The sequence below is a fragment of the Podarcis bocagei genome, assembly GCF_964188305.1.
Source record: "Podarcis bocagei genome assembly, chromosome: 5".
Taxonomy (NCBI): Eukaryota; Metazoa; Chordata; class Lepidosauria; order Squamata; family Lacertidae; genus Podarcis; species Podarcis bocagei.
The window spans coordinates 65,726,509-65,753,986 of NC_138129.1; the positions used below are offsets into that span (position 1 = coordinate 65,726,509).

At 45.5% G+C, this 27,478-nt stretch overlaps 1 long non-coding RNA gene across 1 annotated transcript in view; it reads left to right on the forward strand.

The window, feature by feature from the left end:
- The first annotated feature begins 1,369 nt into the window (after window positions 1-1,369).
- Window positions 1,370-27,478, forward strand: part of LOC308587847 — a 44,709-nt gene continuing 18,600 nt past the window's right edge. Inside the window, exon 1 of the long non-coding RNA XR_014008548.1 lies at window positions 1,370-1,485. This is a non-coding gene — a long non-coding RNA (uncharacterized lncRNA). The remainder of the gene's footprint in view (window positions 1,486-27,478) is intronic.

Sequence of the window (27,478 nt, forward strand, 5' to 3'; positions counted from 1 at the left end):
TTTTGTGTTGATTTACAGTGGCTCCTTCATTTTTACCTTTGCCACCACTACCTCAGTTCGTTCAGTTGCAAACTTTCTGGCTGGAGCAGACGATTTTCTTTTTCATGCAAAAGAAAGAACAGCAGCAGCCCTATTTCCATCAATCAAACGAGTGCAGTCCTGCGATCAAAACAATTATACTCAAGGATAATGGCAAAGAAAAGGCAAAGAAAACATTACCATCGAAAACACTGCCACTCTGCAGCACAATGATTGTTCTGGTGAACGATTATTTGATTTTGCTTGAGTACTGAAATAATTAAAGCCCAAAAGACGCAGACAAAATATTTGATGCTACTAATGAAATCCACAAATGCATTCCTAATAAAAGAGGGGTGGGGATCAGGGCTGCTACCAGTACTTTATTACCTTTTCTTTTTCTTTTTAATACGTAAAAAAAATAAAAATCCTTAAAATATATATAGCTCACGTACAGCTTTTCATTGGTATTCAGGAAAGAATCTCTAGGCCCGCGCTTTTGACAGCCTATTTAAAATGTGTGAGAGAAGGAGTCTTCCATAATAAGGTTATGCTGTATTGATTTGCCTTTCAAGTATTTATGTATTATATGTGCTATTCCCAGAAAGAGGAGGTGGGAAAGTGCCATCGTAGAGAGCCCCATTACTTCAGGGCTAAAAGGGAATCTCATAAGTGAAATAAAGGAAACATGTAGAGATTTCATTTATACAGGATCACACTTTTGGCAAACCTCCATTAAATTATAGGGATGTTGCACCTTACACATCAGCGGTGGGGAGCCTCTACAACCCTCCCATTGTCATAACATCTAACTAGTCCCATCCAGTAGATGGGAATTGGCAGCCCATCAACATCTGGAAGACGGCAGGTTTCTCACTCCTGCAATACTCAGTTCCTTTGGAGGAAACCTCATTTCAGTGGGATCTGCTTTTGAGTCCACATACATAGCATAGGGAGGGATTTGTGTTTCCTTAAATTGGTATGTCAATTGTTTTTACAGTGCACTCCTGTGCATGTCTACTCAGAAGTAAATCTTATTAAGTCAGTGGGACTTACTCCCAGGGAAATGTGGATAAGATTGTCGTGTTTGTTTGTTTGTTTTCTTAGGAAAATTAAAGAACTGCTACAGAGCAAACATAGAAAAGGTGATTCACAACACCAAGAAAAATACATGAAGATGAACACTGTCTCGGAACTTATTATTCCAAAACATTACAAAGCGTATTCATTTCTCTATCCAGTTGTTCTTCAGCATGGTTCCTCATACAGTGAGTCAGCTTTGACATTTTAACAATATCCCTTATTCTTAAAAATCAGCCTGAAACCCAAAGTGCCACTGCTTCCCACCCCATCTGTCTCCTCTACATTTCTTTGTGTTCATTCATTAATTCATCATCAGCTTTAAGTCCATTTCGTTAACGAAATGGCATTCAAATGACACAAGAGAACTCATTTGAGAGTCTCAAGGTAAGAAATACTCCCTATTTTCATCAAAATGTGGTAATACGGGTGTGTGTGTGTGTGTGTGTGTGTGTGTGAGAGAGAGAGAGAGAGAGAGAGAGAGAGAGAGAGAGAGAGAGAGTCTGGCAATACAGGCAATCTGTATGTATTGCAATTCATATACACTGCTTATTTACATTATAGTGCTGTTTCATACTGTTCTCATGTAATTTTGTTATTGCGAGTTGCCCTGGGCTCCCTTTGGAGAGGAAGGGGTAGGTTATAAATGAGAAATAATAAATAATGATCACCACAATACAACCACCTATTAAGAAATCATCAATTGAGGGATGGCATGATAAGGTTTGCCAGATCAGAGTGGCAATCTGAAAACAGGCCAAGATGTGACCCTGAATCCTTCCTTCTGGTTTTCTTTGTGCTTCTTCCTTTTCTCCCACCCCCAATGTATACCAAGGGATACAACTGACACAAGGAAATGATAGCAACCTTTTGGTTCTATTGATCATTCTCATTATTAGCCCTTCCAGAAAGCACAGCTACTGCATTTTGCTGCTTGGTCAAAAACCGAGTCCTAAAATAACTTGAATCAGATCAAATTATGCTTAAATCACCTTAATCTCCACTGATTTTTGGTGGCACTAAACCAACAATAGAATTATGTTGTTTTATTGTTGTTTGTGGAACACATTGCTCATACAACAAACTATGTATTTTAAATAAAGGACTTTTTACAAAGGATATGTTCTGTTTTGCTGCTTTGTTTTAAAGTTTAACATGTACATTAAATATACAGGCAAGTTCTAGTATCGGCTTCACTTATTATATGCAAACATATGAAATGTTTGCAGTTTTTGTTGATGCAAATTGGATGCACAAACAGCTGTTTTCTATCTATATCACCCCCCCAATGCAAACTCAGAGATGAACATCTAAAAGTGCAGTATATTGAAAATGATGCAATACAGTAGTATTTAGATGCCCATCTGAGTTACCTTGCGTCCCTTTAAACCAGGGGTAGCAAATGCAGCAATAGGACTTGCTCCCTAGGAAGTGAGTTTAGAAGTGCAGCTTTATAAAGCTACCTTTGCTGTCACCACAGACTTAATTGGGGCCTATGATACAGAACTGGTATTAAATGGTCTCTGCTGTTGAGACTGGATTCTCCTCATTCACCTTTACTACTTGCTACCAGTGCACCAGCTGCCACCTAATACCCCCCACCTCAATGTTATTACTGTTGTGTTAATTTAAAAGGAATTCCCAAAGGATATATGCTGAACAGGGCCAGCCCACCCATGAGGCAAGGTCAGGTGAATGGCTCAGGCGGCAGGATCCACGGGGGGGGGGGGCAGATGCTGATGTCAACCTTTCTTCCCTCCTTGTTGCTCACACTTTCTTCCATGGCAGGGTGGGAGGTGCCATTCTGGGGTCTGCCTCAGGTGCGAAAATGTATTGAGCCGGACCTGATGCTGACGATATGTATAACTGAGAACCCTCTTGGATGAGCTGCTTGTGCAGAGGGCTATTCTTGTCAATCTTAGGATCAGCTAAAATCAAGGCAGTTCATTTCAGTGATGGCAACAGCTATCGTTGTTTTTTAATATATAGATATAATTTTCATTTATTTACTATTTAATAATATACATTCAGGGATACGGGTGGCACTGTGGGTTAAACTACAGAGCCCAGGGCTTGCCAATCAGAAGGTCGGCGGTTCGAATCCCCATGACGAGGTGAGCTCCTGTTGCTCAGTCCCAGCTCCTGCCAATCTAGCAGTTCGAAAGCACAAAGTACAAGTAGATAAATAGGTACTGCTCTGGTGGGAAGGTAAACAGCGTTGCTCTGGTTCACCAGAAGCGGCTTAGTCATGCTGGCCACATGACCCAGAAGCTGTACAGCAGCTCCCTCAGCCAGTAAAGCAAGATGAGCGCCGCAACCCCAGAGCCGGTCATGACTGGACCTAACGGTCAGGGGTCCCTTTACCTTTACCTTTACCTTTACCTAATATACATTCACATCATCATTATCCACTTTACTACCCTGGCTCTTTAGAGCCTATCAACTTCCTTCCCTTCCGCCTCGTAGTTTTCAAAATTAACCTTTATATCACTGCATTTTGTACGTTTTCCAATTCTAATTACACTCATTACAAAATGACTCAAAATTTAAATAAATATAGAAAGGTAGAAAATTTCTCATTACAAGTCTTCAAACAACCCTGCTAGTGATGTTAATTGCTTACAATAATCTTTCAGATATTGTATAAATTTACTCCAGTCCTTTTGGAATACACGATCATGCTGGTTCCGGATTTTTCCTGTCAGCTTCACCACTTCTGCAAAGTCCATCATCTTCATCTGCCACTCTTCTTTTGTTGGCACTTCTTGTTGTTTCCATTTTTGGGCTAAAATAATTCTTGCTGCAGTTCTGGCATACATAAACAGTCTTTTATCTTCCCTTGGTATCTCTTCACATACTATACCCAGTAAAAAGGCTTCTGGTTTTTAAACAAAAGTGTTTTTAAACATTTTCTTTAACTCATTATACACCATTTCCCAGAAAGCCTTTACCTCTTTACAGGTCCACCACATGTGGTAGAGGATACCTTCCCTTTCTTTACATTTCCAATACTCACTAGTTCTTGTCTTCTACATTTTAACCAGTTTAGCTGATGTTACCATATTTTTTGCTCTATAAGACTCACTTTTTCCCTCCTAAAAAGTAAGGGGAAATGTGTGCGTCTTATGGAGCGAATGCAGGCTGTGCAGCTATCACAGAAGCCAGAACAGCAAGAGGGATTGCTGCTTTCACTGCGCAGCAATCCCTCTTACTGTTTTGGCTTCTGAGATTCAGAATATAGTTTTTCTTGTTTTCCTCCTCCAAAAACTAGGTGCGTCTTGTGGTCTGGTGCGTCTTATAGAGCGAAAAATACAAATACCATCTATGCATCATTTTCATAACATTTTCTTTAAGTGCACTGCATGCAGTAAAACTAATACCTTCCTTCCCAACCTTTCCCAAGATCCTAACTGAATATTATATCCAAAATCTTTAGCCCATTGTACCATCAGGCAACAGCTATCTTTGATACTAGCTTTAACATAGGCATGTCACAGTTATGCAAAATATGCCTCATTAAATTACTGTTTTGTAAGTTGCTCTATTTAAATTATTCAGATACTGTTACTATGGAACTGCAAGTTTTGTTTGCTCACGTTGCACTCACACAAAACGAGTCTAATAGTCCCTGGTGTCCGCTGAACTGTGCAAGAGCTCATTAAAGGAAAATACTTTACTAGGTTTACAAGACACACATGAGAACAGCTGAATACTTTCACCACTATTTTTATTTCATGCTTTCTGGTTTTGGCAGAACATGCTTTAAATATAAAAATTAGTCCCCTTCCAGATGTCCTTTTGAATGTACATTAATGATTATTTGTGCTCATGATGCTATCAGTGCATTCATACATGATCCTACTTTCAATACACTTTGGGTATTTGAGTTTTTTGGAAACACTTTATTTCCCGCCATTGCACATCTTGCAACTTCCTGCTGAACTAAAGGATATGTATAAGAAAAAGAAAAAGAAAAGAATATCGTCCCAATAGGTGATCACAGTGGAGAGACTTTAAAATAGACATGGGCAGAATAATTTATTATCATTCAATATGGAGTAATGTTATTGACATCTATCAATAATAATAACAGTTAGGGAACCCATCTTGGAGCTTTTGTGGGTAAAAAAAAATGATTGATTCTGAGACACCTTGACTTAAAAGAAATACTGTTTAATAGAAGGTGGAGAAGATGCATGTTAGCATGGACTGAATGTCTTAAATAATACCTTTTTTCTTTTTTTATGTAACCAGTAAATGGAAAATCGGAAGTTTTCTCTTTGTATCTTTTTCTTTCGTTTTTGCTTTTATCTTCTCTCTCTTTCTTTTTCTTCTTCTTCTTCCTTCTTTGGAGTTCTATGTATGGGGCCTTTATTAAGGTCCAGAGATTGTATACTTATGGGGATGGTAGATGGTTGATGGAGGAACCTGGGTGAGAGTCAGGGAATGGCTCTCTCCCAGGGTGAGAGGCTAGGAGGAGAAAGGAAAGATTCCAGGTGGGTTGTAAGAGCTAAGAATTACTTTAAAGAGAGGACTCTGTATTCTACTTATTCAATTTGTATTTTTTGTAATTATAATTTTACTGTATTATGGGTTTTTTTTTAAAAGAAAATAACAAAAAACCATGAATATTAAGGGATTGTAAATTATACTAGAACAATGGTGGCTTCTGATGTATCTATCTTGGGTATGCAAATGCTTTCATAGTAATACAAAGGTCCTGTCTAGTATTCAAGTCAGATTCATGCCAACATTTTACTTAATCTACTAAGTGCCCTTAATTTTCACTACCATTAGTAGCAAAGGAAAGTGGCTCTGCATATCCTATGTAACTCCACTTTCCAGGTATGAAAATGTTATACTTGTATGGAAGTCTCACATTCTGAGCTCACGAATCCTGCTATTATATATTCCTGTTTGAGGAATATATAATAGCTTGTTTGAGAGACTTCACCTATATGTGAATTGACAATGCAAACAAAAAAATGTGCAGTTGAGAGGTAAATTATTATAATATGAATATAAATCTTGAATAGAATAGAACAGATGAAGCATTTCCTCCACAACTCGTTTTAATAAACTGCTCAATTATTTCTGTTATGCATGCAAATCCTCTTACAGATGAAAACAAAGGCACTATAATTAGTTTGTTATAAGCATCCCCCCAGAACAATTCCCTAACTTATAAAGACACTGTATTTTTTAAAGTAATGTTTATTTCTAAATTAGGTTACACTGAATGAACTTTCCAGTTTAATTATGAATATTATAACCTTTATACATAAAAGAAAGGAGTGAACGTTTGCCTGATTAGTGACACAAGCAAACAGCCAATAATAATAAATAACCCCAGGAACTATACCAGAATGGTTCTAGAAAGGCCTTTGAGATGATTTATTAACATTGGCATTCTGTTCCAGCTTCTCTTTCAATCTGCTTGCAAAAACAGAGTTTATTTTTTTCCAGATGCAAACTGTATGGATCAGGGAATCTATGAAGGAAAATATGTTTGGATGCTTTCTATTAGGAAATGCAACCTTCTTGCAGCCAGCTAAGAAAGTATTGTATATAATAAAAGAGGACAAAAAATCAGGTGCAATAAAGTCCCTGCATTAGAGGATCTATATGGTATTCCACATGGTTGCAATTGGGAGAGCAGCAAAAACGAATTCACATTTCAACCTGTTTCCTTAACATAGCACATGGAACGTGAGAATGTACCACTGTATTATGGAAGAGGAGTTTTCAGCACAGCTTCTGAAGTATTTGGTAATTCAGTTAAGAAACAATATTAACCGTTGATGGCTAAAGGGGATTATGGTAGCTTTTTGTTGACTTCTGCTTGTGGACAGGAGCAGCACTCATTGGTCTGTGGTGTGTTCTGAGCACCATGGCAAATGTGAGATGAGGAATGTGCTGAACCCCTCCCCCTCTTTTTGAGTAAACAGTCACAAGTGGCCTGCTGTTTTGTAAGCTGCTTTGAGACTCTTTTCTAAGAGGCATGGTATAAATTTAATAAATAAATTATATATAGCTAGCCTTTCCAGATTGTGTCCCATATTGAAATCTGATAACTTTAATGGCAGTCTGGTAAGCAGAACTACCTTATGCCCAACTCTCAGTCCCTCTCAGTGCTGCCTTATGTGGACTTGCATATCACACAATGCAAGATATATATTCCAGATGCATTAAATCACCCATCACGTGTGCAAAGGAAACATTTCTGGCAGCATGTGTAGGAAGCCCAAGATGAATAGAAAGACATTTCTGCCACTCAAAGGAGCAAGATCTTTAATATAATAGTTTAATAGTATTTCTAGTTTTCATTTATTTAAATTTGCCTTCAAAACACATCAGGCTCCTAACATTGAAGGCAGAAGCAACTCTGTAGCATTCAGTACCTTAAAGGAGCACAATTTAATTTTCAGCCCCCAAATGTGAAGAAGATTACAAGTCAAAGCAAATTTGCTGCTTGAACATCTGACTTGCTTGAAATGCACCCGAAGGTATGAAGGGATATAACTGCCTTTACTGGTAAGACCCCTTGACGCTTGGCCTTTTCTGACACTTAGAAAGATAACCATCCATAATGTCATGGCTACAAAAGAAATTCTTCAAGACATAGCAAAGAGATTATTTTGCAGCTATGGAGATCATTGGCCTGAGAAAATGACATTGGAAGAAAAGCAATGCCAGTGGGGTGAACTATTTGGAGTTAATTTCCAACGTTGTTCTTTATTGTACATTGTGGTTCGAGGACCCGACCCCGGTGAAGTGAAATGAAGACACAAGGACACGTGTTATAAGGTTAATGGGCTAGAGAAAGGCCACAACTTTATTGGTTACAGCATTTGAAAAGGTATTGGCTTAGGCATTGGATCGAAACAATTGGGTTCTTCACCAGTAGGTGGAGCCTGTCGATGCTGATACGACTATAGGCTCACCCCTGCTGTCACCGAGGGTCGTGCCAAGGCCTCCCGCCAAGCAGGCATCGGACGGAATACACGACCCCCAGATTCCTTTAACGGAATACCCCTAAAAATTGAAGGCATAGGCGATGGCCACACCTAGCACTTCCACACAGCGCAACACATTATTCCAATGCCTAACCTACCCCCAATACCACAAAAAAGAAAAAGTTGTGACGATTGCTACGAGGTAGGCGAAAAAAACCAATCAGCCTAGTGCCAAATGGAAAAAACTCCTACCAGGCCCCCCAGCCAACCAGGGCGACCAACCTAAGGTCCATAGCAAGGCCGAAAAACCTGAGCCCTAACTAAAGGGAGTGGAGGGTGGGTGACTCGTGAGGGGCGAAGGCAGGAAGAATGAGGCCGGGCGAAGGCTGGCGCTGCAGCAAAATGCTGCTGGACACGCCCCCACCGTGGCCCCCGGTTGGATGGCCACCGGGGGGGCGTGAGCGCCAGCCAGGTGAGTGGGCAGCAGGGGGCCACGCCCCCTGCTAGCCGGAGCTCGAGCCCCGACCACAACCCCTCCCCTCCCCTTCGTGGAGGAGAGTCTTTGTGGTTCGAGGACCCGACCCCGGTGAAGTGAAATGAAGACACAAGGACACGTGTTATAAGGTTAATGGGCTAGAGAAAGGCCACAACTTTATTGGTTACAGCATTTGAAAAGGTATTGGCTTAGGCATTGGATCGAAACAATTGGGTTCTTCACCAGTAGGTGGAGCCTGTCGATGCTGATACGACTATAGGCTCACCCCTGCTGTCACCGAGGGTCGTGCCAAGGCCTCCCGCCAAGCAGGCATCGGACGGAATACACGACCCCCAGATTCCTTTAACGGAATACCCCTAAAAATTGAAGGCATAGGCGATGGCCACACCTAGCACTTCCACACAGCGCAACACATTATTCCAATGCCTAACCGCCACCCGAGCTAAAGGCTCGCCGCCAATACCCTCAAAGCTGCAACCAATCCCAGATGTTTCTAATGACACTAGCTAACCAAAAATCATTCCCCAGATTCGATAGGTGGACACCGTCATCCCGGTATAAAGCCTTGTCGCTAATCCGGATACGGTCATGATAAATCACTTGGCCATCCATAAAGCGCACCCGACGGGCTACCGCCCGATTTACGAGTTTCCTGGTTCTTTCAATGGCCATCAAGTTTTGCGCACCGCGCCACACAGTTCTTTTCAGGAAGGAGGACCAGAAAACTGTCGTTCTGGGACACAAGGCAGCGAATGCATCCAAGTCTCTTTTTATGCTTGACAACAAGTCCACACTCCTTTTGTTGACAAGGTCATTCTCCCCTAAATGAATCACCAGGACGTCGGGAGAGCCAAGCTTGGCTACTTTCTCCCGCAGCAAAGGCATCAGTTCTTCCCAACGCATGCCTCTTCTCGAAAACCAGGAAACTCGAACATCACGCGGCAGACCAAGGTTGGGTGCCAGGCCGCAGTTCACCGCTCGCACGCGGGCCCAATGAACAATGCTGTGACCGCAAATCCACACGTTTCTTCCGGGCATAGCTGGGAATAAAGATAGAACAAAGGAAGGGTAAGCAGACTAAGGGGTAGGCGCAAGGTTGCGAATATACGACTTATAAACATTGGATTTCCACCGGCCCAACTCTTTTATCCTTTCTGCCGGCAGCCCCAGGTGCGCGGCCGTGGTGGCGGCCCCGATTCTGAACGAATGTGCAGCGTACTCATGGGGGGGTAGGCCACAAGCCTCAATAGCCTTGCGCATTACTCTAGTGAATTGGCACCTCAACAGGGGCGACCCGTCCTCGTGTATCAGGAACGGTCCCGGGACGGCTGGTCTAAGGCGGAGAAACCGCCTCGTGTCCTTCACCGGACATGGGCCCTGCTGGGCGGACGCCGTGAGCTTGAGCAGGACACCCTTGCCAGTCTGATCGGTCTTGGACTGACGCACCAGAATTGACACAGCAGATTCGGATAGCTGTACATCCTCACACAGGAGGCCGCGAGTTAAACTCCGCGCACTAACTTCACACACAACTTCACCAACTCTGAGCGCACCAAAAAAGGCTATAGCATAAGCCGCAGAGAAGAGCCGTGCCTCAAACTTGGACCCACAGATTGTCCTGAGCTTTACGCGTATCTGAGATAGCAATCCATAAGAAATAGGCTTACGACCAGCGGACCTGGGCGGTTGCAACCTGCCCCAGCCCTCAATGGCTCTACGGATCAGAAAATCGCTACATGGGTCTTGCGCAAACGTCGCCTTTGAAAAGAAGCTGATGGCTGCTACGTGGATCTTTAAGGTTTTCGTAGCACGTCCGAGATCATCCAGATGGGACAGGTACTGAAGGACGTCATCAGTGGTGGGGGGTATGTTATGTGACAGCCCAGACAACCCAAACCTGAAACCCAGGAAATCACACCAGGCCTTCTTATAGGACCTGAGCGTGGAAGGTGCCACGGACGCTAATACTCCCTGTATCACTTTGCGTCTCCAACGTTCCACAGGTACTCCGGAAAGGGTTCGGGCAACAGTTGTGCTCCAGGTGCGAGCGACCGGAAACGAGGAATCTGGAATCGAGACAAGGCGTCGGCTATATCATTATTGGCACCTGGTACGAATTTGGCTGAAAATACGATATTGTACTCAAGGCAACGGAGGACGAACGCCCGCAGGAGAGAGGAAACCCTCGCAGACCGCGATGACTGCCTGGCAAGAATGTTCACCACCGCCAGGTTGTCGGTCCTGAAGCACACTCGGTGATCTCGGAACTCCTCTGTCCAGATGTGCACGGCCACTACTATTGGAAAGAACTCGAGAAAGGTGAGATCCCGCGTGATGGCCTGACCCTGCCATGCTGCGGGCCAGCGTTGCGCGCACCAGCGCCCTTTGAAATACAAACCGAAACCTAAAGACCCTGCCGCGTCCGATTGAACCTGAAAATCGGATGATAGATTCAAAACATCCTGCCAAAGAGAAACCCCGTTATACTTTCCCAAAAAGATTGTCCAGACTTCGAGATCTGCTTTGACCGACCTGGGGAGGCGAACCCTGTGGAGGGGGTGTTTCAGACCGACTGATAGTCTGGCAAGGCGAGCACAGAAGGGGCGTCCGGGGGACACCACCCTGCACGCGAAGTTAAAGTGGCCCAATAAAGATTGAATTTGCCTAAGGGTGATCTTCCTAAGCTTAAGAGTGTCCTGAATTAGTTGTTTAAGAGCTTCAATCTTTTCAACAGGTAAGCGGGATGACTGGGCCACTGTATCCAGCTCAATGCCAAGGTAAGTCAAGCGCGTGGCTGGTCCCTCTGTTTTCTCAGCCGCAAGAGGGACCCCAAGGTCCTCGGCCAGGGCTGAGAAGGCCTCCAGCAAGGAGGCGCACTCACCCGTGTTGGCTCCGCCCACGAAAAGAAAATCGTCCAGGTAATGCGTGACCCCAATGGTATTTGCCCTGAAACGCAAGGCCCAGTCCAAGAACGTGCTGAAGGCTTCGAATGCCGAACAGGCAACTGCGCAGCCCATTGGCATAGCCCTGTCAACATAGTATTTTCCCTGAAATTTAAAACCCAGCAACCGGAAATCCGCGGGATGCACTGGCAAGAGGCGGAAGGCCGATTCGATATCACACTTAGCCAACAACGCCCCGGGGCCGAAGCTGCGTATCAACTTAACTGCCTGATCAAAGGTGGCGTATTTCACTGTGCATAACTCGGGCGGGATGGCATCATTGACCGAGCCGCCCTTTGGGAAGGACAGATTATGAATGAGCCTGAATTCACCGGGGGTCTTCTTGGGCACAATGCCTAGCGGAGATATGTGCAAATTTGGTATGGGAGGACTATCGAAGGGGCCTGCAACCCTGCCTGCACTGACCTCTTTTGCTATCTTTCTTTCAGCAACTTCCGGTCTCTCTCTAACTGATTTTTGATTAGGTGAATCTTTCGCAATTAGTGAGCCCGCTATGGGAATACGAAATCCACTGGAAAAACCTTCCCTGAGGTAGGAAGCAGCATCTTTATCCGGGTAAAGAGACAGCAGATTACAAAGAGGGACGAGCTTGATAGGGGAAAAAGCCAAACCCAAGACTAACTCACCGTCTGTTCCCTGCTGCGGGGGCCCCCCTGGAACTGGGATGATGGAACCCCCGGCCTCCACGAAAGGGCTGCTTCCCCCCTTTTAAGCAGGATGTAACGGGGTGACCCCCGGCACATCTCTCGCATTCGTGTGTGAATTTACAAGATGGCCTTTGGCAAAACCCTTTGTTGAACTCCCAGCACACCCGACGCTTAAAATCCTTCCTTTGGTCACTTCTGGTCGACCGATATGAGTCGACTGGCCTCTTTTCCACGTACGGACCGACGGCCACGGACCATATTCCATTCTCAATCTGATCCCAGCGTGCTAACGGGATCCTGGACGCCTTCCTTCTGAATTTCTTGTCATAGCTTATGGCCGCCGCCTCTCCCGAAAGGGCACAGGCTGTGCGAATATGTGAAAGGTAGGCAACAAGGTGAACCGCCCGCTTGGGGTAAGCAGCGACAATCGTCCCCATAAAGGCTTGAAAACCATCGAGCCAATTTTCGAATGTCCTAGGCACAGAAGGGTACTTGCTCTTTCTCTTACCATGCGAGGGCCTCTTTTCGCCCCTACCTAACTCCTCTGCTGGGGGCACCAATTTAAACATGTCAACAAACTCACCATTTAAGATTTTTGCTCGCAGTTTAGGTGATAAGTGATCACCCGGTATAACATCCGAGGTTGAGTAGGTGGATGTGGTGGCATCTTTTACCAGAGCCCCATCCTTCCACTCCTGGGTCCCCCCAAACTTTTTACGATGGCAATTGGCCCTCCTCGACAGTGCCCAATCCGGGAGTCCAGAGACTTCCTCGCCCCTCCCCCAATAGGAACCTAGGGACGCGTCACTATCATACTCCGAAGAAGAAGTACCTGTATCATCATCTGAGTCGTCCTTCCGAGACCTGCTCTTCCGACATACATGCTTCTTCTTTTCGCGCCTCTTTCCCGAAGGCTTCTCCACTGGCGCTGCCGCAACGGAGCCCTCCTCGTCCTGTTGCGCATCTTCGGCAGCCGATGAGGCTGCGGAATCGGGCGACTGGGCCCTGGGACGCTTGTCCTGTGAGCGATTAGAAGAGCTAGGGGGAGCAGGGTTGTTACTGCGAGTGGACTTAGAGGTAGCTTTCCCCCCCCGCGCCCGAGACCCGGATGTTGAAGCCCGTGACTGGGACCTAGTCCGCACCGGTTGTGTATCATTAAACAGGGCGGCCGATGTACTAGGTAGTTCGTCCCATTGGGAAGATTGAGAACTCTCATGGGACCCCTGGGTATCCGGGATGACATCAGGGGAAGAGGGGGGGCTGGGGTTCGCGTCCGGGAATCGTTGTTCGTATTCATCTATAAAAGATCTGAAAGCATTTAGGAAGTGGGAGACGGGCGGCCTTGTATTATTACCCCTGCCCTGCTGTCCCCGTGATGCGCTCTCTGCTGAGCTGTGTGTGGCCACAGGCGCGCGCTTCCTCTTAGGAGCCATAAGGTGTGCCTTGTACCCTACAAATGCAACGGTGTTTGCTAGTGTGTGTGTGTGTGTGTGTGCGTGTGTGTGTGTGTGAGCGTGTGTGTATTAATTAATTAGTTAAGGTTTTTTTTTTTTTATATTATATATATATGTCCTATTATTATTATGTATATATCAATATAATTTATTAGTTGATTAATTAATTAATTAATTTCTTTATTATTATCTAATTTATTTATTTATTTATTATGTGTTCTCTAAGTCAGTGTTTCCCAAACGTTTTTGGGCAACGGCACACCTGCTTACCAGAAAAAAATCTCGCGGCACACCACCATTAAAGCCCCGCCCCCGTGACGTCAGCGCGCAGCGTCACGCCGGGAGGGACGCACAAAAATGAAAGTTTTTTCCCTCCCCCTTGCCGGGGTGGGAGGAGGCAGCAGAGCGAGGGCAGCTGAGGCGGCGGCGGCAGCTGAGGCGGCGGCGGCTGCGATAGCGGGCGGAGGAGGAGCCGTCGCCGGGAGTTGCTGCTGCTGCTGTTGCTGCTGCTGCCCGGACATGCCGGCCTCCTCCTCCTCTGCTGTCTCGCGCTCCTCCCTTTTGCGCGCGCTGCCCCGCCGCTCGGCACGACCACCGCGGAGCCGCCCCGGCTCGACGCGGATCCTCGCCGCCGCCGCCTCTCGCCGCCGCCTCTCGCCCGCCTCCCTCCCACGGCACACCAGCCGGTGTCTCACGGCACACTAGTGTGCCGCGGAACACCGGTTGGGAAACACTGCTCTAAGTATCCGTTAACAGTTTTCTATTTATTAGATTCCCAATATAAGTTGTGCTAAATAAAGAACACACCAATAAGCTCTCAATTTATTCAAACCTTGTGACTGATAAGCTAATAACACAAACTATATCCTACCAATTTGCCTGTGCCACTAGGAGGCAGTGGCTCAGTGGGCCAGTACCAGGCAGTACATCAGGTATATATAACTCTCCCCTTACGTGTTAGCCAGTTGAGGGCAGCAGCTAGGAGAAAAGCTGCTCCACTAAATTCCAATTACTAAGAACAACACTGCTGCCAAGGTTCAACTCCTCAACAAAAGAACAATAGCTGAGCAATTTACTGACTGCCAATGTACTATAGATGGCTGCAGATTGCTGCCAAGCTTCCCTTCCTCAAACAAAAGAACAAAAGCTCAGGAATCCTCTGCCTGCCACAGGTGAGATAAGCTGCCAAAACCTTGAAAATGTACCTCCGGGAACAATAGGCTTAAGTATCGCTCGTTAGCATTTAAATTGTCCTGCTGGCCAGCAGCAACAATGGCGTTTCTACGACAACAGAAGAGCTAGCTGAACAACAATAGGTGCTCTTAAAGAAGCAACAGCAGAGGCGTACCTATGGCAACCAAACAGGGTCCCCAGGCAGACCAGGAAATAAGCGAACGCTCTTTCACAACCAAAGGAGGGGAAGGGAAAAATACAGGGTCCAGGGTACAAAGAAGGAATGAGACCAGGTAGACCAGGGGACACCCACACAAAGATAGTGGGGCTGGGAAGCACTAAACTTGCAAGATTGTCCAGCACAAAGAACCAAGCAAAATGGAGGCCACAGCAAATCTGAGACACCAGCAACACAGAGACAACTATTCGCTTCCCACCAAGTATAAAGATTCACAACAAAAGATGATTCTTTTCAGGGAGCAAAGGAAAACAATAGGCTGGTGCGCACGTGGAGGAAAACACTCGGCTCTGCCGCTTAAGGCAATTAAGGAAGTGGTTCTCCCCCCTACACTATAGTACCATCAGCCTGGGACCCAAGCCCTGCCGAGCAGCCACGTGCACATACACAAATACACTCCCACTCCCAAACACGCACTGCTGGCAAACACGTGGGGCTAGCTATTAGCCGACTGACTGCTCACACTACACTGGACTGCCTACAGAACAACCGAGGAGAGTTGTTTGGAGGGGGGGGAGAACATCCGCAAAAGGCTGCGAAATCGAAGGGGGGGAAACCTGAGTAAGATGCGGCTGAACGCGGCCGGCGGCACCAAGGCGGCAGCGCCCACGTGGGCAGTAGCCCAGGAGGGAGAATAAAATTAAACAAGCGGACCTAGCCTGCTCCCTGGACAAAGAGTGCACCCGGCGACCGCGAAAAAACGCACCCTAAAGTGGCTGTAGGAACTTGTAGTAGCAGTGCGGGTTAACGCTCAACCGGGGGTGTTTAGGGAGCAAAGCAAGCGCGCGCGTCAGCTGGGCGGCAAAGAGCAGCCCGGCAGCACTAAAATTCGTAGCGCTTCCCCAAGCGGGGAGAGAACAAACGCAAGCCCCCGGTGCCTTAAGCGCGCGCGATGCGCCCGTCAGCTGTTGAGCGGCTGAACCCGACCAGCGGCTGCAGAGAGGCAGCGACCACGTGGTGCTGCCTCGAAAAACACCCTTTTTCGGCTCTGAGGGCAAGGGATGGCAAACGGGGAAGGTTTGGAAAGGCCGGGGCAAAGCAGACCCGCTTTAGGGGGGGGGCAGCGGTGTCGTCCTGAGCTGCACGCACGAGGCGAGGGCAAGCGAGAAAAGCAGCCCCAACCTCAGAAACACACCCCGAAAAGCCCACAAGCTAGTTCAAAACCAACGCGGAAGTCTGAAAAGGAAATAGAAAACCCCCCCCCCAAGGGAACGATGCGCTCGTCAGCTGTTAAGCGGCTGAGAGCCCGTCAGCTGTTAGGCGGTCCACGTGGGCTGTTGCCCGAGCAGGGGAAAAGAGCCCGATAAGCCCTCAGAAAATTAAAGAACGCAAGCCGCAAAGTTCGACTGGGTCAAGGGAAAGTTTAAAAGGAACGGGACCTAAACCGCAAACCGACAAAAGAAGCAGCAAATACTTCCCTGGCTTCCTGCAGCAGCAGTCCTGAGTCCTCGTGAGGGGCGAAGGCAGGAAGAATGAGGCCGGGCGAAGGCTGGCGCTGCAGCAAAATGCTGCTGGACACGCCCCCACCGTGGCCCCCGGTTGGATGGCCACCGGGGGGGCGTGAGCGCCAGCCAGGTGAGTGGGCAGCAGGGGGCCACGCCCCCTGCTAGCCGGAGCTCGAGCCCCGACCACAACCCCTCCCCTCCCCTTCGTGGAGGAGAGTCTTTGTAGGAAATTGAAATTATATCCCAGACGCAGGTGGCGCTGTGGGTTAAACCACAGAGCCTAGGACTTGCCGATCAGAAGGTCGGCGGTTCGAATCCCCGCAACGGGGTGAGCTCCCATTTCTCGGTCCCTGCTCCTGCCAACCAGCAGTTCAAAAGCACATCAAAGTGCAAGTAGATAAATAGGTACCGCTCCGGTGGGAAGGTAAATGGCGTTTCCATGCACTGCTCTGGTTCTCCAGAAGCGGCTTAGTCATGCTGGCCACATGACCTGGAAGCTGTCTGCGGACAAACGCCGGCTCCCATGGCCTATAGAGCGAGATGAGCGCCGCAACCCCAGAGTCGGTCATGACTGGACCTAATGGTCAGGGGTCCCTTTACCTTTACCTTTACAGTAAGATATCAAAAGGAAGTTGATTAAGATTTCCCCCTCTGGAGTACCCTATACTAACTAAAACAAAGTTTCTCACATCTCATTGAAGCAAGTCTTTCCAAACCAAGGGGCGGGGGGGGGGGAATTATTTGACACATCTCCTCCAGCCATTGAAAAGCAGTTGACTCATGTAGCTACAGCATCATGACTTGCCATCCTGTTGTTCTGAGTTTGTTTCTGAATCCAGGCACTTCTAAGGGGATAGAGATCAATTGAACAACTGGCCAAAAGGTCTACAAGAAACGACTCTAATGGAAGCAAACAGTTGGTGGGCAAGGGGGGGGGGAATGGGTGGTAATACTGACTCCATGTAAACCAACCAGGGCACGGCGTGAACATCAATGGTACATTTCCAGAGCACAAAAAATGCATGTTTAAAGCAAATCACATGTTTTGCCTCCCCTTCCTCAAAAGAGCTCAGAGTGGCATACCTGAATATGATGACCCTGGGGATGAGTGATACTGGGACAGTTTCTTTCCCTCAGCCTTAACCTAACTCACAGGGTTGTTATGAGGATAAACTGTGGCAGAGAAAAGCCATATATGCCACCTTGAGCTCCTCTGAGGAAAGGTGGGATATAAATATATATTAAAAATGGGACAACCTGCTTTATGCTCACACCAACCATGTGAAATAGGTTATGTTGAGAGACAGTGGTTGGCTGGAGGCCACACATTGAACCTCAGGGCAGATGAACTCTCATCTACCTTGTCCTAGTTCATCATACAGCACTATACCACAAAGTTTCTGAAGTACATTTTAGCCACAGTCTAATAAAGAGGAAGGCAGGCTTGTGGCTGCAGTCCTAAACACACTTACTGAGTAAACCCCACTGGCTACACTGGGACTTGCTTCTGAGTAAACAAGCATAGCAAGGCCAACGAAATGAATGAGCTCAAACAACTGAAAACTGTGCTGAATTATGCCCACAGTATACTCTATGGTAAGAAATTCTCTCCATGTTAACACTGCATATGAAGAAAAACACATTGCACATCTGCACTGGTTAAAGATATAGCAACGTTGTTTGTTTGTTTAAAATATCTATTAATGTGCCCTTAATGTGAAAACCACAGCACAGGAAACAATAATTATAATTAAAAATGGTATCAAATAATATAAATCTGATGAAGAGAGAAAAATACATAAGACTTTATTATACTGTATAATATTCTTTTGCTTCCTGGCTGTAACACCAAACCGCTAACTTTATCCTGCCAGTTTGCAACTTCTAGCTAGCATTGTGCTGTTGCAGTTAGCCAGGACTGTTGTCAAGATAGTCTATATGAGCAACAAGAAAGATACTTGACTGAGGACCCCCCCACACAAATAGAAAGGGATGGGAGTGTCAGTATTTTTTCATTTCATCCCTTCATGAAGGAAGGCTGTGGTGGGAGATATAGGCAACAAAGCATAAATATTTGTTAACAGTAGAGAGGAAAAAGAGGAGAGTGGGGCAACATAACCCAAAAATGAGGGAGGAGTTTCAGTTTCAAAACGACTCAGTAGTGATTAATAAACATGCAAAAGAAAACGACATAAAGATATGTAAAAGACATTTTCTAGCTCCCCCCTCTCTGTCAAATAGTACATTCTGCCTGAACCAGGCAGTGATGCTGCTGTAGCTTTGTGTTACCTAGCAACAACTTGTGCTTACTTATTTAGTAAGTTTTCAGGAAAGTAATCATTATGCAGTCGCTTGAATAGCAATAAGGAAATAACAAACACACCTCAGCAGCTTTAGTGCACTAAGGATGTATCCCTTCAGCCTCTTACTAGCTTGCTCCTTCCGCAGGGCCTGTAAGACAGAGTTGTTCCGCCTGGCCTTTGGATTGGAGCCAATTTGATTCCCTCCGCCCCCTTTTTCTTTTTTCTTTTCCTTCTCCTGCAATGAGGCTCCATTTTAATATTTTAATGTTCCATTATTTTAATGTTGTATTTTATTTTTGTTTTTAAGTTGTAATCACTCATCTTGTTTTTATTATTGCTTGTAAGCCGCTCTGAGCCCGGCCTTGGCTGGGGAGGGCGGGGTATAAATAAAAAATTATTATTATTATTATTATAAATATGGGCTTGTTGAAATGGTCAGCAAATCTGATCAATTTAACTGCAGTGATGACTCTGTCCTTGTTTTGTTTGCCAAATCAAGGTAACTGATGATGGTTTTCTAGTCAAAGTCAATGTACTTGCTTATAGGGCTGGTAGGCTGGGGGGCAGATACAGGAGTAGGTGATTTGCGACTCTGGACTTCATGGTTTTCTGGGGAATTTAAATTTATAATGCATACTTCTTCACTTACATCACAATGTGGTAAGCCAGCCTTGCTGCATTTGGGGGTCTTTCTGATTATTCTGCTTAGTGCCCAATCCTGTCCTGATAGCATATATATTTCTAATGAAAGATGTAAGAAGGCAGCAATTTCTGTTCTGATCTGCATTCATCACAATTAGTACTGCTTCCATTCTGCTGCAGCTTGGCCTCTGTCAAATTACGGTATTTGTTTTGCTATCCATGGTAAGTTTTTATATGAGACCTTTTGGTGAAAGCTAGGTGAACGCAGGTGGCGCTGTGGTCTAAACCACTGAGCCTAGGACTTGCCGATCAGAAGGTCGGCGGTTCGAATCCCCGCGACGGGGTGAGCTCCCATTGTTCGGTCCCTGTTCCTGCCAACCTAGCAGTTCAAAAGCATGTCAAAGTGCAAGACGATACATAGGTACCGCTCTGGCGGGAAGGTAAACGGCATTTCCGTGTGCTGCTCTGGTTTCGCCAGAAGCGTCTTAGTCATGCTGGCCACATGACCCGGAAAAACTGTCTGCGGACAAACGTCGGCTCCCTCGACCAGTAAAGTGAGATGAGCGCCACAACCCCAGAGTCGTTCATGACTGGACTTAACTGTCAGGGGTCCTTTACCTTTAGGTAAGAAAAGATGTTGCTGTTATTATCATTAGTTTTAAATTTCAAAATTAACATGAAACAACATATACTTGTAAAGTAGTTGCTTCATTAGAGTATGCAATACATATATTAGAGTATGCAATACATATATTGCAATGTGGTGCTATGGAAGGGCAAGAGAAGCTGTGTTTTCCTCCTTCGAAAGTTAGATGCCTGAATAATAGACAAGTTTTGGAAAACTGTGAGGTGTTTGCGGACGACAGGCAAACGTCAAGCCAGAGGTGCATACAGTCATACCTCGGGTTGAATGTGCTTCAGGTTGAGGGCTTTCGGGTTGCGCTCCGCGGCAACCCGGAAGTAACGGAGTGCGTTACTTCCGGGTTTCACCACTCGTGCATGTGCAGACGCTCAAAATGATGTCACGCGCATGCACGGAAGTGGCAAAACGCGACCCGCGCACGCACAGATGCGCCGTCATGTCTTATGTTCTGTTCAGGATGCGAACGGGGCTCCAGAACGGATCCCGTTCGCATCCCGAGGTACCACTGTATGTGGTTCAGCCAGCTCCAATTCCAAACAGAGTGCTATGTTACTGGCATTTGACATCCCATTATGTTGAGCTTGGGACTATGCAGGTTGCATAAAGGCATACTTTAAAACTGCAGTGAAGCTACAAAACAAAAGGTGCACAGCTCGTACCACGCTTCAGCTGTGCATTTCACGCTATAGCTCCCCCCCAAAAAAACCCTGATTTAGTTATTCAAAATGAAATAGTGGAGGCAGTTAATCCTGAACCCACCAGGGATCCTGAACAAAATGGCAGCACAAGGGAGATGCAACAATGTGGGAATATCTGTTGCCATGCCAACCTTTGAATTTAAAGCTACAGCAGAACAGATACTATTGTTATGTTATATATTATACAGGGTTTCTCCAACGGTAACGTAATAAAGGCATTTGCCTTCCCCCGCATGTTAATCTTTAGAATAGCACACACTTGCCATAAACAAGAAAGACGTCTCTTAATACCAGAATCCTGTAGGAATATAATGGTTTGTACATTTGGAAACTGACTGCATTTAGCTTACTGGGGCGTGTTACCATCTGTCAGGAGAACCTAACTCTCAGGGCTGTTGTAAGGAGAAATGGGACGAACCATAGAACATTTTTTTGTGTGTTCTATGTTCAGAGTGCAGAGCTTCAGATAACGTCCTTCTGGATCAGGCCAGTGGCCCATTTGGTCCAGCATTCTGTGGTCACAGCAGCCAACCAGATGCCCATGGGAAGCTCAAAAGCAGGACCTGAGCACAACAGCGCTCCCTTGACTCAGGGCTGTCTTAAGCATATGTGGCGCCAGGGTGCAAAGATCCACCCGGTGCTCCCTGCCAGGTTGCCCAGTCCCAGGCACACAGGAGGGCGGAGCCGGCTGGCTGCCTCAGCGTCTCACTGGCTCGGTCATTCCTGAACTCGTGGCACTCCGACCGATGGGTGGGCTCTTCCCCAGACTCAACTCTTGGGCCCCGGACTCTCGGCTTGGTGCCCCTGAGAGCCCGGCGCCCGGGTGCCCTGCACTCCTAGTGCCTATAAGTAAGATGGCCCTGCCTTATGATTTTCAGCAACTTGAATCCTGCCATTGATACAGGAGGTAATATAGCCATTGTAACTAGTAGCCGTTGATAGGATAATGCTGGATTTACACACAAAAGACCCAGATTCATATTTCTGCTCACCTGATAGCCTAGGACAAGCGGATGCCTCTCAGTCAAAGCTGGCTTAAAAGGCTGTTGTGAAGATGAATGAAAATATATATGTAAAGCATTTTGCTCGCTGGAAGTGCTATAGAAATGATAAATCACAAACAAGCACCTTAGAGTTAAGCTTTAGAATACAGTTCTGCATGCCGGCAAATACCTTTCCGCAATGTATTCTGAGCCATGCACTTTCAGCAAGCCACCTATCAAACCGCAACCCTCAGCTTCTTCAAAATAGAAGTCTCATTTTTTATTTTGATTGAGGGATTTAATCACAATGCTGGGTAATGAGGGTGGATATGATGCTTCCTGGTGACAGCCATGAATAGGAAAACTGACTGCATGAATGCTAAGAGTGCAGAAAAATGTGCTCATAAATGTTGCTGGCAGGTATTCAGCTGCAGCTTCAACCATGTACCAGGGAACTTGGGGCATTTGTCACTGGCGAGTTTTACTGATGATTTTCCAGATACTTGCTTTCAGATCTGCTTGCAAATGAATGATGGGCCAAGCTACACATCATAAAACATGCATCCTAAACACAGACACAAACATGCACTGCATGCATGTCTTGACTTGAGAAACACTACACACACACACACACACACACACACACACACACACACACTACCTAGGAGTCATACAATAGCAAAGTGCATTAATTAAGAGTGTGGATTCTGACAACACATCTGGGTAAGAGTAAGCTCTACCTTACTCAGCAAAAATGCATGCACATTTTACATTGGGCAGTTGGTTGGAGGGGGAGAATTTTAGTGATATTCTTTCAATTATCAACAAAGTTTGCTTGATATCTACTGACATGGCACTCAGCAGAAGGCAGTGCAACAGGTATGGAAGGCATCACACCTAGGGGCAGAATGTGACTCTCCTTCAGGCCTCTCTATCTGGTCATTTGGAATTTCCCAAGCCACACCCAGTCCTTCTGCTGGCCACACATCTCATTGGCTGTGCTTCACGCCCACCTTGAGTGCTCATGCCTGGCTGGAACGTGTCCTTGAACTCTGCCCATGGCTTGTCTAGATGGAAGACAGAGAGGGATGTGTCTGAGTGCGTGTAGAGCCCAGCCTGCTGTTGCTGTCTGTCTCGGGAGACAATAGAGGCATGTGCCTTAGCGGGTGAGGTCAAACTACTGGAAGGTCACAGCACCTGCTAATTGTCATGTAACCTCCGAGTAAACAAATCTGAATGAATGCTCAATAAAAACCGGATATAGTCTGAGTGCCATGTAAGCTTTGTGTGAGCAAATCAGGATGAACGCTAAATGCCGTATTTTTCGCTCTATAGGACGCACCCGACCATAGGACGCACCTTGTTTTAGAGGGGGAGAACAAGAAAAAAACAATCTCCCCCTCTCTGCTCAGCGCCCCTTCAGCGAAGTGGCAGGAGAAATGGAGCCCCTTCCATTTCTCCTCCCACTTGGCTGAAGGGGCGCTGCGCAACTCTCCCTCTCTGCTGAAGCCAGGAGAGTCTTGCTCTCCCGGCTTCAGCAAAAGGAACCCGAAGCCTCCGGAGCTCAGCAGGACCTCCCGCTGTGTTCCGGAGGCTTCAGGCGGCTATCCCTGAAGCCTGGAGAGCTAGAGGGGTCAGTGCGCACCGACCCCTCTCACTCTCCAGGCTTCAGCAAAAGCAACGCAAAGCCTCCGGAGCACGGAGGGAGCGCTCCCTCTGCGCTTCGGAGGCTTCGCGTTGCTATCGCTGAAGCCAAGGAGCCTGCATTCGCTTCATAGGACGCACACACATTTCCCCTTAATTTTTGGAGGGGAAAAAGTGCGTCCTATAGAGCGAAAAATATGGTAAACAAGTTGTCTGGGGGGAGCCCAAACAATGTTGCGTATAGTGTTCAGAGCATGCTTGCTATTTGTAATCCTTGAGTGTAGGAGTTCATACGAATCTGTGTATCCAACATTTATTCAGTAGGAAATAGTAGAATGTCACATGGATGGTAAATTATGAGAAACAATACACTAACTGGGAGCATCAAAGGCTGAAACTAGCTGCGACAGCTGTGAAAGTTTAACTCACACTGTTGCTTTTAGTTTAAAGCCGTGAGAATATCTACAGTAGACCTCCTTTCCCCCCAGGAATACACAAGGAATGTTACAGCCAGGGATGTATAGCTCATGTGGATGTGAGTAATCCACCAATCAGCACTGTCCTCATAGTGCAATGCTATATAAGCAGAAGTCAGGGAGCATTTGTGTCCAGTATCCAGAGCTTTCCTGCAAAATTCCAAATGTGCCCTGGGCAACTGATGGCCTCTTACAGCCTGACTTGCAAGCTGGTTAAGCTTAAATCATTGACTCCAATCAGGAACCATTCAGTTGCCTTCCACACTCTCTTTTAGCAATGAAACAACATTGTTTTCAAGTATAGCTGGAGACCTCCTGAGTCAAGTGGCCCTGAAACCAATCCATAATAATTTCAGTTACATTTCATGATGGATTACTATGAATGATGAAGGAAGGTCTCACTCACTCATTAATTTTCAACTTGTTTTGGTCTGCTGGGAAACAGATGTGTCAATGGTAAAGGACAGACTTGAATCATTTTCTATTTCAGTGGCAATGTTACAGGAAAATAACAACAGCTTCTGAAATTATAATATGTGTCATGTCAGATATTATCCAAATTTTGCTACTTGGACTCCTGCAGGTTCAGTCCAGTGCCTGCAGTATTTGGAGATGGCTCATTTTTAATCTTTCAGTAAAATTAACTGTGTGCCATGGCTGAATAAGTTAGATTCCCAGCTGTGACACCTCTACTCTCCAAATTCATTTAGGATGTCTGCAGTTATGTTCTGGTTGCAATACATGAAGCAAATAACTTCACTGTTTTAGTTGCAAACTGGTGGTTTGTTTTTTTTAATTGCATACTCCTTAGAGAACAGTACTGGATACAATTTTCTGGTGTTTTATATAGTGCATGCTATATTTTCTTATATCTTGATTTTCAGGTTGGTTAAGCTGGATTGGAGGCCATTTAATACAGCTTTATTATCATGCACCTAGATAAATGTGTTGTGGTGTTGATTATGATAAACATATATTGAAGTCAGAATACATTAAGTTTGTATTAATCCAGGACACAGTATGAAGGACCAAGTGGGAAGGAACAGAAAATACAGAGACTGCTGCCCATTCTCCCATCATAGAGATACTTCTGAATTGCCACAGATTCATATAGAAATTCTCTGGCATATTATTGTACCAACACATGACAAGTGAAGATAAAAATAAGTCATAAGAATATAAGGAGGGCCCTTCTGGAACAGATAAAAAATCCATCAAGTTGAGCCTTCTGTCTACAACACTGATGAATCAGATGCTTCTGAGATTGTATGATGAATAGGCATCCCTTTTAAAATGTAGTCACTGTTGCCCACCTTGAAATCTTGCTGGCTTTGAAGGTGGAGGTACCTTAGATTCTTTATGAGTAGGGAAGTAACCTCAAACCCAATGGTCTCTGGATTTAACCTCCCCTTACAAAAGTATAACACAGAGTGAAACTGGTTAGAAACATCAATAGGTCAAGTCTGAAGCAATGCACCAAGTCAGTCAACTTCAGGTGTCTGATTTTCAGTATTATTTATTCAGTATTATTTCAGTGGTACCTCGGGTTACATACGCTTCAGGTTGCATATGCTTAAGGTTACAGACTCTGCTAACCCAGAAATATTACTTCTGGGCACCACAATTCAAGAAGGACACTGACAAACTGGAACGTGTCCAGAGGAGGGCAACCAAAATGGTCAAAGGCCTGGAAACGATGCCTTATGAGGAACGGCTAAGGGAGCTGGGCATGTTTAGCCTGGAGAAGAGGAGGTTAAGGGGTGATATGATAGCCATGTTCAAATATATAAAAGGATGTCACATAGAGGAGGGAGAAAGGTTGTTTTCTGCTGCTCCAGAGAAGCGGACACGGAGCAATGGATCCAAACTACAAGAAAGAAGATTCCACCTAAACATTAGGAAGAACTTCCTGACAGTAAGAGCTGTTCGACAGTGGAATTTGCTGCCAAGGAGTGTGGTGGAGTCTCCTACTTTGGAGGTCTTTAAGCAGAGGCTTGACAACCATATGTCAGGAGTGCTCTGATGGTGTTTCCTGCTTGGCAGGGGGTTGGACTCGATGGCCCTTGTGGTCTCTTCCAACTCTATGATTCTATGATTCTATGTGTTAAGAACTTTGCTTCAGGATGAGAACAGAAATCATGCTCCAGCGGTGCGGCAGCAGCAGGAGGCCCCATTAGCTAAAGTGGTGCTTCAGGGAAAGAACAGTTTCATGTTAAGAACAGACCTCCGGAACAAATTAAGTACTTAACCCGAGGTACCACTGTATTGTGTAAAGGCTTCAGATAACGAAATAGGGAAATTAATAGGCTTCCCTGGAAATAAAAGATCCAAGGTTTGTATAACTTTAAGTGAGCTTTCAGCACTGATTTATTGGACAGCATCCTTCTCACATGCAGTATGATGCGGAGCCACAGGCAGGAATCTCAAGATGGTTGAAGACAAAGCATGTCCCAAACTTGCCGATCTTATGTTGATTCCTAGAAAGGGTGGGCAGTGGATGCGCAAAGGACTCAGCATTCAATCAGAGAGGATCTTGGAAAATTGCTCAATCTAGTTCATAAGCAGTAAGCACTACTTAGCACTGTTCAGGAATGGAGTGAGCAAGCAATGCCCTCTTGTGGGACCCTTTTGTGATTGGGTGGACTGGAGATGTTACCTGTCTGGATGTAAATATGTGGTACCCCAAGCGAGGTGGCACTATTAAATCTCACTTACTCTACTTTTTATGTGCTAGACCTTACCAAAAGATAAACAGAATTGTGATCCACTAGATCAGAATCTATGCATGTCCATTAGAACAAATTTGCTGGCCGCTCAACGAGGCTTACCTATCCATAGCGCATAATAGGGACCCCATGTGCTCATAGTCTTTGGTCACACAGCCATCCATTTTTCCTCCCATTGGACACATGAGGTCTATAGATTTTGGATAACCATACAAATCAGAAGTCACACTCTCTGTCACCAGAGCTCATACATAAATACAGGCACAAACACATATATTATAGAGGGGCAGGATCTTTTCTTCCCACCTAATAGCCAGGATTTGTGATTTATAATTGTAGGGAGAAAACTGAAGTGGAGACTGTGATGTGTGGGATTTTAATTATACAGAGCCCAGAAGTTTATAAGAGATACGCATGGCATATGTAGAACGTTGAGAACACTTAACTTTGTAGTGGAGAAATCTAGCTCAAGTGGTGACATTTTAGGCTTTTGTGTTATTATCAACAAAGAAATAGGTGACCTTCACTGCTTCTTTTGTTCTCTCCATATTACTTTGCACATGCTGCTATTTTAATAGGTCTCTTTACATCATCCTCAGCACCATGAGTCAGAGAGCCCTCTCACTCCCACACGATGCATTGCACGGAGTATTGTTGAACTTCTGGAAAGCTAGTGATATTTACAAAATGGACCATTCCTCACCAATTCCCTAGATATCTTCTGGGAAATCAAATCTCTGCCTAATAACAGCCTGCTTATTATTATTTTCTTTGGTGTATTGTGATACACACACTGCTGAAATGATAAATGTGCTTGGCATATAGGGAAGACTGACTTCCACTTTGGCTGTTCACAGACTCTATCCATTCAAAATACCCAAAATTAAAGTTGA